The sequence below is a fragment of the Strongylocentrotus purpuratus genome, unplaced genomic scaffold (genome assembly GCF_000002235.5).
Source record: "Strongylocentrotus purpuratus isolate Spur 01 unplaced genomic scaffold, Spur_5.0 spur5_scaffold_2, whole genome shotgun sequence".
NCBI classification, from domain to species: Eukaryota; Metazoa; Echinodermata; class Echinoidea; order Camarodonta; family Strongylocentrotidae; genus Strongylocentrotus; species Strongylocentrotus purpuratus.
The window spans coordinates 6,750,234-6,762,055 of record NW_022145605.1 but is presented as its reverse complement, the minus strand read 5'-3'; the positions used below and the strand labels follow the sequence as shown (position 1 = coordinate 6,762,055).

Here is an 11,822-nt window from a genome sequence, read left to right as displayed (position 1 = left end):
CATGAATGGGAATTTCAGTTCCACAGCTTAGCCATTCAGGTTTGTGGCTACACCTCACCTCTCCCCCTCCCCCAATCTCTCTCTATAAATTATAATGAAGTGAAAAAAAAAACTTTTTTCTAGCAGTTTAACTATCGGGTGAGTGTAGATCTACATGTAATTTTGGACATATTCCTCTTCAGCTTGGACTCATGGGTTAGCTTTTGGGTGGAATCTCTGGCATTATGCACTGCTTTCAGATCCAGACGCAAGGAATTCTAGTGCATGAATAAAGCAAAAAGAAAGGAATACAATTTGAGACAAACTTTTATATATTTTAAAACTGGAACGTAAACAATGAATTAAATAATGAATTATGTCAGAAAAGTACTGCTTGGTAAGATTTATCAGAAATAATTTCTTATTGCTCACAAACATAAAGTCAACACACCTTTGGATTTTAAACATTTGTGGGCAATGCAAAACGTGATTCAGGATTTCGTTTGGTAAATTATCAATACAATTGTAGTTTGCTGATGAGGGCCATGACTCACCAATCGGATTAGTGGAGCCATCGATTTGGAAATATTCCTCTTCAGCTTGGACTCATGGGTTAGCTTTTGGGTGGAATCTCTGGCATTATGCTTTGCTTTCAGATCCAGAAAACATAGACGCAAGGAATTCTAGTGCATTAATAAAGCAAAAAGAAAGGAATACAATTTAAGACAAACTTTTATATATTTTAAAACTGGAACGTAAACAATGAATTAAATAATGAATTATGTCAGAAAAGTACTGCTTGGTAAGATTTATCAGAAATAATTTCTCATTGCTCACAAACATAAAGTCAACACACCTTTGGATTTTAAACATTTGTGGGCAATGCAAAACGTGATTCAGGATTTTGTTTGGTAAATTATCAATACAATTGTAGTTTCAGGGATGCCAGTTAGAATTGATCAGAGGGCCTGAAAAATCACCTAGAATGTGCTAGCTTGTACACAAAAAACCTAAACTATGGTATGAAAATAACTCGCCAGGGCCTGAATTCAGGCTATTGCCTGAAAACTGGCATTCCTGTAGTTTGCTGATGAGGGTAGAATGAAAGCTCCTTGACCTATGCTGAAGGGTAAAAAAACACTGTTTGAAACTCACATAATATTGTCGGTTATTGCAACATACCTGCAGGTTTTAGTGATCTAAAATTAATTGAATTATAAATATATTTGAAACTCATGACAAATAACTGAAATAAGCCTTTCAAATGAAATGAACCATTATGTAGTGTCTAATTGGTCAGTGTCTCAGTGATCATGCACAATATGACAAATAAATGTACAGAAATAATACAAGTACATGTACACATTTACCGATAATGGCTTCAACTGTTTCAAGAGGCTGCTGATCCTTAGGGAAGTAGGGAACATCCACAAGGTTGAGAGAGAGTAGCATTTTCTGCATGGTTTCACATCAATATACTGAGGCCACAATGTGCTTCTTTGACGAAAGATGTTAAAAAAGGATGCCTACAAATAAATGAGAAAATGAATAAAGAACAAAATGAATGGTTGATAATGTATGCATGTGCAACACATATACTACAAACTTCTTTGAACAGCCTGTGGGGAAAGAATTTTGTTTACCATTTACAGGTCTAACCGATTATTTCCAGATAAAGATTTCTGTATACGCGGTAGCCTATAAGATAAATTTGCTGTCTAAAGACTATAGAAACGACTTGTTTAAGGTTACATGTTTGTGACACAAGTCACTGCTTTATTCCTCTACGTATCGACACGTAATGCTCAATTTCCAGACATCTGGGCCCGGGCCGGTAGTACACTTTCTCACAGGTTTCACTTTCACTGCAAACCGCTGCACATTACAAGTGCATACCGATGGTGGTTGCGGGCGGGCGCACGCCTGTGTGAAGTTATCTACCGTACAATGAGGAGGTAGATCACTTCACGCAGACTTACGTGCCCCCGCAACCCTCCATCTGTATGCACTTGTATTGTGCAGCGGTTTGCCATGCAACCTGTGAGAAAGTGTATACTACTATCAATGTTTTTCCGAAAAAATACTCCCCCCAAATAAGAAAATTGACCAGAAACAGGTTAGAAACATAACGACTTTTAAATCATGACCGGCATTATTTGAACATTTCATGAATATTTGCTTGATTTGGGGTAGGCCTAGACCGAATTTTCCGTCTCTTTCGTTCGTTAGCCTCTTATTGGGGTAGGGTCGGCCGGTGTGACGGCGTTTAGTGTGACTGGCGGATCGTGTTCGCGGAACAAAATCCGCCGGCAGATATTGTTCCCGTCACAAAATCTGCCGGCAGATATTGTAACCCACCACGCAGAGTGGCTGGCAGATAGTGTTCCGTTTTGCAGCTATCGTTCCATTCTGAAGGTATCGTTTTTATGAGTGGTACGGTACGGTCTCCGCTTGCTGCATGCATGCATGCTGGCTAGGCTGCGTGCGATTGCAATTGTATGTGTACCGTAGTACTATACTGTATACCACCATGGATGCTGAGTGCGAGTACGAGTTCGAGCAAGAGGCCGCTCTTATTAAGAGTTTTCTCTTAAAAGAGGAATTAAGCCACCTAAGCGTAAAAAAGAAGAAAGCGATAAGGCGAAATTAAGAAAATGGTTTATGATATTTAAAATCTGTTTTTTCTATCATGTAGAGTGACCTTAAAGTTCACCCCCCCCCCCCATAAAAAAAAAATGAAGGGAGGATATGGGATGATGCAAAGAGCCTCGATCACCCCCCCCCCCCCCCTCCCCCCGGCCCCACAATTCAAGTTTCGTAATCAGTACAACCGAATAAAAAAAAATGTTATAAATCTGTAAGGGATGCACAGTAATGGCAAATTTTAAGTTGATAAAGAAATACAATATAATCCTTTTCGTCTATTGGATGCGGACAACTTCTAAAGGTGGCAAAATAACCTGAATTATACTCTGTAAGGATTCGAGAATAGGGGTAAAACAAATTTAAGTTTATTAGGTCTATATTGTTTTATTAGCTTATAAATCTATTTTTAAAGAAATGATCGAAGCCGTTGATAATTTCTATTTCTTGCAATTTATCATATAAAATCAAAGGAATCTGTTTGTTTGTTTTTTTGTTTTTTTTTGGGGGGGGGGGCTTACCAATGTTTAAAACGCTGCTATGGGAATCAGGTTGTTTTATTCTAAAAGGTTTTCTTGGCTAACAAATGCAGTAATACAAAAGTTTGAAAGATTCCAAACAAACACGTCAATTTGCTCTGACCAATCATGACCCTTCCCATATCTGCCTTCATTTTAGTTATAAATGAAAAGAAAGAAAATGAAAAAGCACAGAGACTGGATCACAGGAAAAATGTTTAATGAAATGAAATAAATACGTAATTAAATTATGATTTATTTCTGTTAAAACAGCAGTTGGGGAGGAGGTCTTATGTATAGGCCTCTAGAGGCCATTAGACCCACTCGGGCATAAATAAAACAAAAATGCCAAAATGTCAATTATGCTGGTTTTAACATAAAATTAGAACGATGGACAAGAAGAATGGACAAGAAGAAAGAGAGACAACAAGGCTTTGTCGCCTGTGGGCGTCAATGCAATAAAGGGGGGATGCTTTTCGGAATAGCCTACAGATTCGATGTCCAATACGAACAAATCAGACAATTTAAGTCTAGCAATCCGCCATGTTATTCACGATAGAATTATCAGACCATGTCCTGTAGCCACTAGCGTACCTATGGGGGGGGGGGGGAAGGGGCCGGATTCCCCCCCCCCGACGAAAAAGAAAGAGAAAGAAAAGAAGAAAAGAGAAAAGGGAAAAGAAAGGAAGGGAAAAGAAAGGAAGGAAAAAGAAAAAGAAAGAAAAGAAAAGAGAAAAGGGAAACGAAAGGAAAGAAAAAGAAAAAGAAAGAAAAGAAGAAAAAAGGGAAAGAAAGGAAAGAAAAAGAGAAAGAAAAAAGGAGAGAGAGAGAGAGAGAGAGAAAAAAATGAAAGAAGTAGGGAAGGAAAGAGGAAAAGAGAGACGCATTTGCCGACAGAAATTTTGAAGGGCTTCATAAGCCCAGTTCCTGTCACTGTTGAGGGAAAAATCAATTCGTAATGCCTCGCGCTCGCATGATTATTTTTTATCACTGATATGTGGATTCAGATACAAAAAGGGGGCTAATTACTTTTTTGTATTTGTTTTCAGGTCGATCACGATGTAGAAACAAATTAGTTGCATGTTTCAATATTATAGGGGGTAATGATTACTTCAAAAGGTTTTTTAATTTGATAAGAGCCTAATTAAACCATGGAATAATTAACATTTAGGATAGGGAAGGAGGGTGGTAGATGCTATGCATTTGTTAATCGGCAAATTTGGATGACGTCGCACCCTTAAAAGTTGGCAGCAAATTTGGGTGTCACACCCCTAACCCTAACCCCCCCCCTCCCAATAAAACAATCTTTTTCGAATTATGAAGACTTTTCAAATCAACAAAACATAAGTAAGCAGGCGCGGATCCAGGATTTTCCAATAGGGAGGGCCGGAAAATTGCGCAGACCGTTTTTCAACTCAACATACCAATACTGACAAGGTCATATTAGAAGCACCATACCGGTATTTTTTTTGACATTTTCATCGGGGGGGGGGGGGGGGGGGGGCTGAAGCCTCTTGCCCGAAAAAGTAATTCTCTGGTTTCACAATTCGGCTAGTGACCGAAGCGAGCGAGCAAAAATTTGAGGATAATATGTATTTTGTGAAAGTGTTATTTATCACCAAAATATACGAGAAAAGATATAACAAATTCATATTCGGGCAATTATTTTGGCAAATTATTAGAGAAAGAAGAGGATTCGTTGTACCATTCTCGACTCCTAATCCTTGTCTGAATTTAGTTCCTCTCCCCCCACCCCCTGCTCCCCCCCCCCATCCCGCGCGAAGCGCGGAAGTTTTGACTTTTCATTAAATGATATTAGAGAAAGAAGACGATTTGTTGTACCATTCTCGACTCTTATTCCTTGTCTGAATTCAGTTTCCCCCCCTCCCGCGCGAAGCGCTGAAGCATTGACCTTTCATAGTTTAATGAAATTATTAGAGAAAGAATATAATTCGTTGTACCGTTCTCGATTCTTGATCATTGTCTGAATTCATTTTCCATACCCCCTCCCGCGCGAAGCGCGGAAGCTTTGACGTTTCATTAAATCATTAGAGAAAGAGTACCGTTCTCGACTTTTAATCCTTGTCTGAATTGAGTCCACCCCCACTTCTCCCGCGCGAAGCGCGGAAGCTTTGAGGTTTCATTAAATTATTAGAGAAAAAAGACGATTCGTTGTACCGTTCTCGATTCTTAATCATTGTCTGAATTCAGTTTCCATACCCCCTCCCGCGCGAAGCTCGGAAGCTTTGACGTTTCATTAAATCATTAGAGAAAAAGTACCGTTCTCGACTCTTAATCCTTGTCTGAATTGAGTCCCCCCCCCCCTTTCTCGCGCGAAGCGCAGAAGCTTTGACGTTTCATTGAATTATTAGAGAAAGAAGATGATTTGTTGTACCATTCTCGGTTCTTCATCATTGTCTGAATTCAGTTTCCCCCTCCCGCGCGAAGCGCTGAAGCATTGACCTTTCATAGTTTAATGAAATTATTAGAGAAAGAAGATAATTCGTTGTACCGTTCTCGATTCTTGATCATTGTCTGAATTCATTTTCCATACCCCCTCCCGCGCGAAGCGCGGAAGCTTTGACGTTTCATTGAATCATTAGAGAAAGAGTATCGTTCTCGACTTTTAATCCTTGTCTGAATTGAGTCCCCCCCCCACCTCTCCCGCGCCAAGCGCGGAAGCTTTGAGGTTTCATTAAATTATTAGAGAAAAAAGACGATTCGTTGTACCGTTCTCGATTCTTAATCATTGTCTGAATTCATTTTCCATACCCCCTCCCGCGCGAAGCGCGGAAGCTTTGACGTTTCATTAAATCATTAGAGAAAGAGTACCGTTCTCGACTCTTCATCCTTGTCCGAATTGAGTTCCCCCCCCCCCCACCTCTCCCGCGCGAAGCGCGGAAGCTTTGACGTTTCATTAAATTATTAGAGAAAAAAAGACGATTCGTTGTACCGTTCTCGATTCTTAATCATTGTCTGAATTGAGTTCCCCCCCCCCCTCTCGCGCGAAGCGCAGAAGCTTTGACGTTTCATTGAATTATTAGAGAAAGAAGACGATTCGTTGTATCGTTCTCGGTTGTTAATCATTGTCTGAATTCAGTTTACATACCCCCTGCCGCGAGAAGCGCGGAAGCTTTTACGTTTCATTAAATCATTAAAGAAAAAGTACCGTTCTCGACTCTTAATCTTTGTCTGAATTGAATTCCCCCCCCCCCCTCTCCCGCGTGAAGCGCAAAAGCTTAACGTTTCATTAAATTATTAGAGAAAGAAGACGATTCGTTGTACCGTTCTCGATTCTTAATCATTGTCTGAATTCAGTTTCCATACCCCCTCCCGCGCGAAGCGCGGAAGCTTTGACGTTTCATTGAATTATTAGAGAAAGAAGATGATTCGTTGTTCCATTCTCGACTCTAAATCCTTGTCTGAATTCAGTTTTCCTTCTCCCGCGCGTAGCGCGTAAGCTTCTGACGCTTCATTAAATTATGAGAGAAACAAGATGATTCGTTGTCCCATTTCGATTCTTAATCCTTGTTTGAATTCATTTTCCCCCTTCCGCGCGAGGCGCGGAAGCTTTGACCTTTCATAGTTTAATGAAATTATTAGAGAAAGAAGATAGTTCGTTGTTCCATTCCCGACTTTTAATCCTTCTCTGAATTTAGTTTCCCCCTCCAGCGCAAAGCGCAGAAGCTTAACGTTTCATTAAATTATTAGAGAAAGAAGATGATTTGTTGTACCGTTTTAGACTTGTCAAAAATGTTTCTTTGTCTGCTCCTTTTTTCGTCCCATGTCCTCTTACTGCCCCTACCGCCCCTAGCTACGCATGCTTTAAAGGGAAAATGAAACAATCATGATTGTGATAGCATACAATTAGGTCAGTAGAAATGAAAGGGGAAAAAAAAGATCTATTTATACACTAACCATGAAATAGTCGCGACCGGGAGCGTCATATCTTAGTTTTGTGTTATCGGCCGAGGGCCGGGGCGTAGCGACCAAGCGAGATTTTGCAATGTAGAATGCTGAAATTATGCATTCTAGAAAATCCTTTAGTCCAATATGTACGTTCTTTCCGCTACATGTATATTTCTTTCTAGCTATATTGCTAAATTTCCGGGGGGACGTGTCCCTCTATCGGGCCCAGGATCGCCACCGCTGTCCATTATCACTACCAACATGAGTTCAAATATAAGCACAAGCGAGTTGGTATGAGCTGAATCCAAATGAAGGGCAAAATGAGAGTTGTGAAGCGGCCCTTTCGTTAATTTAAAATTTGACTGTTTAGTATATAGCTTCTATTTGAAAGACATCCAAAATATTGTGCCCTTTTCAATTTTTTTCAAAAAGCAGGGGCTGTTTGTAACGTTTAACTTTGAATCCGTGGCTGGAGATTTTATGCGGCCGGCCCGGCCCCCTCCATTCAATAACGTTTCCCAAGCCTTCTGGAATGACCCCCAAATCTCCCGATTACAGTTTCTCCCTTATTCGTCGTTACTGTCACTTAGCGTCATTTCCTTGTCTTTCCCCCTTTCTCCCCCGACTTTTCTCTTCCCCTTCCCACCCCCACCCACTCAGTGTTATCTAGGGTACGCGCATGTATGTTCCCTCTCTTAGTTTGAAAGCACCCCTTTATCTTCGGTGTGTAAAGTCAGTGCGGGCCGGATTTGTGTGTATTACGGGCCGGACTTTGTTGCTTGAAAAGTAACCCTTTATCGGAAATTTTGGGAACACAAAATCGGAGTGGGAGTGAGGTGGGGGGGGGGGGGGGGGGGAGGTGTATCTTCTTCTTTTTTTCTTTCTCTCTCTCTTTCTCTCTTCTCTTTTCTTTTCTCTTCTCCTTTCTTTTCTCTTCTCCTTTTTTTCTTCTCTTCTCCTTTCTTTTTTTTCTCTTTTTTTTGCGCCGCCAATAGGGGGGGCCGCGGCCGTTTCGGCCCCCCCCCCTGGATCCGCCACTGAGTAAGGTACGGGTATGCATGAAATCGCGCGATCGCAAACATCAAAATACCGTGGGAGGGGGGAAAACCCTTCCCCCCTAAAAAAAAAAACACCCTCCCCCCCCCCCCCCCCCCCCCCCCTGACGCGGTATGCCAGGTTCGCCACTGCCTGTAGCTATATAGGAACAAAATCCGCCAATGCACATTATCCGCCGTGTTCACTAACGGCAGATTTGGTTGTAGCGGGTACGATATCCGCTGCTGATCACGATATCTGCTAGGCAGATTTTGTTCCGAGAACACGATCCGCCAAGGTAACAAGATCTGCCGTCACACCGGCTCTCTCTTTAGAGACGGAAACCGTCTATACACATTCCCTTGATAACGCCACGGCCATTTCAGGTTGTAGGGTTATGCCCCCAAAATCCCCCAAAATGTCATTTTACCTCGTCCATATCCAATTGTAAATTAGGCCTAGGCTATAATACATCGGTTCCACTTACTAACTTGATTGAAATAATCCGTTTAATGGTCCCTTTTAAGGAAATTATGGGTCAAAATCGACATCCATGTTGAAAATCTTGCAAGCCGTGTTAAACTCTCGCTGCCGGAGTCATCTAAATCAATCTCATCCTTTCTAGTCTACGCCGAAGGCAAAATGATTATGAAGGAAAAACTGTGCGCCATCTACACGTTCGTAATGGCGTTAATTTACATCTGATTTAGAAATCAGGAAATTAGATCTAAACAAAGAAAATCGGGGAGAAAATGTCGTGGACGAAAATATGTACATAGCCACCCCCACGGTACGAGATCTCTGGGTTGCCATCTGTATTGGGGAATGACAACAAATGTCAGTTTTATTAAAGAAATGACCCAAATCAGATGGTTATTGCTGTCTAATCTAGACGAGTCTACCTAGATCTAGTGCCAAAGCTTTCATCAGTTTGCTTCTCTTATTTTTCTGCTTTCTTTTAGTTTTAGTCTTTTAGAGCAGTTGTATATTCGAGTTAGATTTCCCTTTAAAGCCATGCAGCCCATGTGTAGGCAAATGAGTAAACTGTTTTGCTTTAAATGATGCCCCATGCCATGCATACCTTCAATCAAGACCCTACATAAAAATACATATATGGGATCATACATTCCAAATCTTGTCACCAAGTGTTGAAAGTCCGAGCTCACTATCACTGACATTATAGTGACATAAGATCATACATTGAGTCTACATATCAACTTTTCAGAACAAAAAACAGTAACTATAGATTTATGTACTTTTTGTAAATAAATTAGGTAATTCTAGGACTTACCCATACTGTAAATTTGCAGGAGAAAACGAGAGTATTCAGGAGGATGATACTTGATGCAACGGCTTTTTTACTCTGAATTCAAATACATTACATACACATCGCATAGTGCATGTAGTCCTACGCCTTGCATGCCTTGAGTACTATGCATCTGTACACACACGTACACACTCCCGTTTGAACTAGATGCGAGCATGTTTAGTCTTGATCGATATTGCAGACCTTGGTGCGTGTTAAGATGTTGCACAATCTATAATGACTAATGACATTTGAGGGGGGGGGGGGGGGGGGAGTTGTTCCCTAATTTCAATTCTGATAATTGCCCTATTTACTTTGACTTATGCTCATATTAGATGTTGTAGTCTTTACCCGATTATTATCTTGGAAATGATTAGGTTATTAGAGACGTCATAATGACGTCGTTATAACGTCGTCCTTACGACAAAAAATATCTTGGAAAAATAGTCTTTAAAAGAGGTCATAATGACGTCGTAATGACGTCGTCAATACGACAAAAAATATATTGGAAAAAATAGTCTTTTAAAGACGTCGTAATGACGTCGTCGATACGACAACAAGTATCTTGGAAAAAATAGTATTTTAAAGAGGTCATAATGACGTCGTAATGACGTCATCAATACGACAAAAATTACATTGGAAAAAATTAGTCTTTTAAAGACGTCATAATGACGTCGTTATCACGTCGTCAATACGACAACATTACATTGGAAAAATAAGTCTTTTAAAGTCGTCATAATGACGTCGTTAGCACGTCGTCAATACGACAACATTACATTGGAAAAATAAGTCTTTTAAAGTCGTCATAATGACGTCGTTAGCACGTCGTCAATACGACAACATTACATTGGAAAAATTAGTCTTTTAAAGACGTCATAATGACGTCGTCGATACGACAAAAATTAGCTTGGAAAAAATAGTCTTTTAAAGACGTCATAATGACGTCGTTATCACGTCGTCAATACGACAACATTACATTGGAAAAATAAGTCTTTTAAAGTCGTCATAATGACGTCGTTAGCACGTCGTCAATACGACAACATTACATTGGAAAAATTAGTCTTTTAAAGACGTCATAATGACGTCGTCGATACGACAAAAATTAGCTTGGAAAAAATAGTCTTTTAAAGACGTCAAAATGACGTCTTTATGACGTCGTTAATACGACAAAAATTATCTTGGAAAAAATAGTCTTTTAAAGACGTCATAATGACGTCGTCGAGAAGACAAAAAATATCTTGAAAAAATTAGTCCTTTAAAGACGTCATTATGACGTCGTTATCACGTCGTCAATACGACAAAAATTAGCTTGGAAAAATAGTCTTTTAAAGACGTCAAAATGACGTCTTTATGACGTCGTTAATACGACAAAAATTATCTTGGAAAAAAAGAGTCTTTTAAAGACGTCATTATGACGTCGTCGAGAAGACAAAAAATATCTTGAAAAAATTAGTCCTTTAAAGACGTCATTATGACGTCGTTATGACGTCGTCAATGCGACAAAAATTATCTTGGAAAAAATAGTCTTTTGAAGACGTCATAATGACGTCATAATTACGTCGTCCATGTACGACGTGTTTACCACTTTACGACCAATTTATGACGTCTTTAAGACGTCAGTCTGCTATCAGGGTACGACACAAACTTTCCCAACTGAATATAAAATACGTTTACTTAAACGTTACACTGCTCCAATCTGCCCCAGGGAAGGACCCGGGTATCATTTTCGAATCTTTTGATCAATTTATACAAGTATCTGCACATGAAAAACTGGATGGAGCCGGCATGTCCAATCCATAGTACTCTCTGCATCAGGGCCGTCAACAGACGAGAACTTGTGTACAACCCCCCACAGCCCGTAAAAAGGCGACACTGTTTCCTCATTAAAGAGGGCGAACAGAGTTTACCTTCTCATATGGAATTTAACTGTGAGTACCACAAAGTGGGCTGTACGTAAAACACCCCTCTGCATACAAAGAAGACACACGGTTCCACTGCATTAAACAGGCGAACAGATGCCTACTTTACAGGCGGGTACATGTTATAAATAAACAGGATACCTGTTATCATCGGGGCCCTTACCGGAAAACCATAAATATTGAGCTCTGAAAAACTGGATGGAGCCGGCATGTCCAATCCAAAGTACTCTCTGCATCAGGGCCGTCAACAGACGAGAACTTGTGTACAACCCCCCACAGCCCGTAAAAAGGCGACACTGTTTCCTCATTAAAGAGGGCGAACAGAGTTTACCTTCTCATATGGAATTTAACTGTGAGTACCACAAAGTGGGCTATACGTATAACACCCCTCTGCATACAAAGAAGACACACGGTTCCACTGCATTAAACAGGCGAACAGATGCCTACTTTACAGGCGGGTACATGTTATAAATAAACAGGATACCTGTTATCATCGGGGCCCTTACCGGAAAC

At 40.4% G+C, this 11,822-nt stretch overlaps 1 long non-coding RNA gene across 1 annotated transcript; it reads right to left on the bottom strand.

The window, feature by feature from the left end:
• Positions 1-243: 243 nt before the first annotated feature.
• On the bottom strand, positions 244-1,470 carry LOC115926627. Its single transcript, XR_004065176.1, has 3 exons — positions 1,350-1,470; positions 534-662; positions 244-257 (listed from the first exon to the last, which is right to left on the bottom strand). It is a non-coding gene; the product is annotated as an uncharacterized LOC115926627 (long non-coding RNA).
• Between the last annotated feature and the right edge of the window lie 10,352 nt (positions 1,471-11,822).